Source organism: Cebus imitator, unplaced genomic scaffold (assembly GCF_001604975.1).
Source record: "Cebus imitator isolate Cc_AM_T3 unplaced genomic scaffold, Cebus_imitator-1.0 Scaffold17, whole genome shotgun sequence".
Classification (NCBI taxonomy): domain Eukaryota; kingdom Metazoa; phylum Chordata; class Mammalia; order Primates; family Cebidae; genus Cebus; species Cebus imitator.
The window spans coordinates 4567853-4569830 of record NW_016107332.1 but is presented as its reverse complement, the minus strand read 5'-3'; the positions used below and the strand labels follow the sequence as shown (position 1 = coordinate 4569830).

Below are 1978 nucleotides of genomic sequence, written 5' to 3'. Positions count from 1 at the left end.
AGGAGTCAGAAGTTTGAGGCCAGCTTGCGTAGCTAAGTGAGATCCTTGTCTCTGCAAAAACCTAACAAGAACAAAAATTAGCCCATTAGCCAGGTGTGGTGGTGTGTGCGCCTGTAGTCCCAGCTACTCAGGAGGCTGAGGCAGGAGGATTGCTTGAGCCCAAGAGTTTGAGGCTACAGTGAGCTATAATTGTGCCACTGTACTTTAGCCTGGGTAACAGCTAGATCACATTTTTTTTTTTTTTTTCAGTTACTTGGGAGGCTGAGGCAGAAGAATTGCTTGAACCCAGGAGGCGGAGGTTGCAGTGAGCCAAGATCATGCCACTGTGCTCCAGCTTAGGCAACAGAGCAAGGTGCCATCTCAAAAAGAAAAAAAGAAAAAATAGTGAAGGTTTTTTGTTTTTTTTTGTTTTTTTTTTTACTTTAAGTTCTAGGATACATGGGCAGAACGTCCAGGTTTGTTACAAAGGTATATATGTGTCATGGTGGTTTGTGGCACCTATCAACCCATCATCTAGGGTTGTTTTGTTTTGTTTTGTTTTGTTTTGTTTCCAGGTCTGCAGAGCATTTATTCTGTCTCAGTGGGAAGGGGAAGGGTCCAGGTGTACAGAGGGCGCAGGGCCTATGTGTACATCATGAAGCCGTGGTTGGCAAAGGCAGCCTCCTCCAGGTGGCGCAGTCCGTACAACCCCCCGAGCAAGGGGGGGCACCCAGGGGGAACACCCAGCGAGGTGTGTTGAACACAGACTCCCCGACCTTCCAGTCGGGCACGTCCTTCATGATAATGGCCTCCTCCTCCAGGTTCTCCCGAAGCATGTGCAGGATCCTCCGGTCCGTTTCGGCCTGAAACAGCGGCATCAGTGCGATGCGGGCCTCAAAGTCCTCGATCTGTAGGCGCCTGCGTTTGCGGTTCCACTTACTTTCCAGTACCCGTAGAACAGGGTCCCGATGCCCAGGGCCAGCATGCTGTAGCCTGACAGTCCTCGACGCGGCAAGTTCCGTTTGTAGACGATGGGCCCATAGCCCCCAGCCGGGCGCATGTCCTGCTTCACCTTCGATGCCGCCATGCTCACTGGGTCCCCATCATCTAGGTTTTAAGTTCCACATGCATTAGGTACTTGTCCTAATGTTTTTCCTCCCCTTGCCTCCACCCCGACAGGCCTGGTGTGTGATGTTCCTCTCCCTGTGTCCATGTGTTCTCTTTGTTCAGCTCCCATTTATGAGTGAGAACACCCGGTGTTTGGTTTTCTTTTCCTGTATTTGCTGAGAATAATGGTTTCAGCTTCATTTGCGTCCCTGCAAATGAAGGACATGAACTCATCCTTTTTATGGCTGCATATTCCATGGTGTATATGTGCCACATTTTCTTTATCTAGTCTATCACTGATGGGCATTTGGTTGGTTCCAAGTCTTTGCTATTGTAAATAATGCTGCAATAAACATACATGTGCATATGTCTTTATAGAATGATTTATAACCCTTTGGGTATATACCCAGTAATGGGATTGCTGCGTCAAATGGTATTTCTGGTTCTAGATCCTTGAGGAATAACCACACTGTCTTCCACAATGGGTGAACTGATTTACACTACCACTAACAGTGTAAAAGTGTTCCTATTTCTCCACATCCTCTCCAGCATCTGTTGTTTCTTGACTTTTTAATGATCACCTTTCTAACTGGCAAAGATGGTATCTCGTTGTGGTTTTGATTTGCATTTCTCTAATGACCAGTGATGATGTGATTTTTTTCATTGTTTGTTGGCCACATAAATGTCTTCTTTTGAGAAGAATTTGTTCATATCCTTTGCCCACTTTTTGATGGGGTTGTTTTTTTCTTGTAAATTTGTTTCAGTTCCTTGTAGATTCTGGATATTAGACTTTTGTCAGATGGATAGATTGCAAAATTTTTTACCCATTCTGTAGGTTACCTGTTCACTCTGAGGATAGTTTCTTTGGCTGTGAAGAAGTCCTTTCATTTAA

At 45.7% G+C, this 1978-nt stretch overlaps 1 pseudogene across 1 annotated transcript; it reads right to left on the bottom strand.

The window, feature by feature from the left end:
- Positions 1 to 552: 552 nt before the first annotated feature.
- Positions 553 to 1074, bottom strand: LOC108290151 (annotated as a pseudogene). The gene has a single exon (XR_005197228.1). The product of XR_005197228.1 is annotated as an NADH dehydrogenase [ubiquinone] 1 alpha subcomplex subunit 13-like (transcript).
- Between the last annotated feature and the right edge of the window lie 904 nt (positions 1075 to 1978).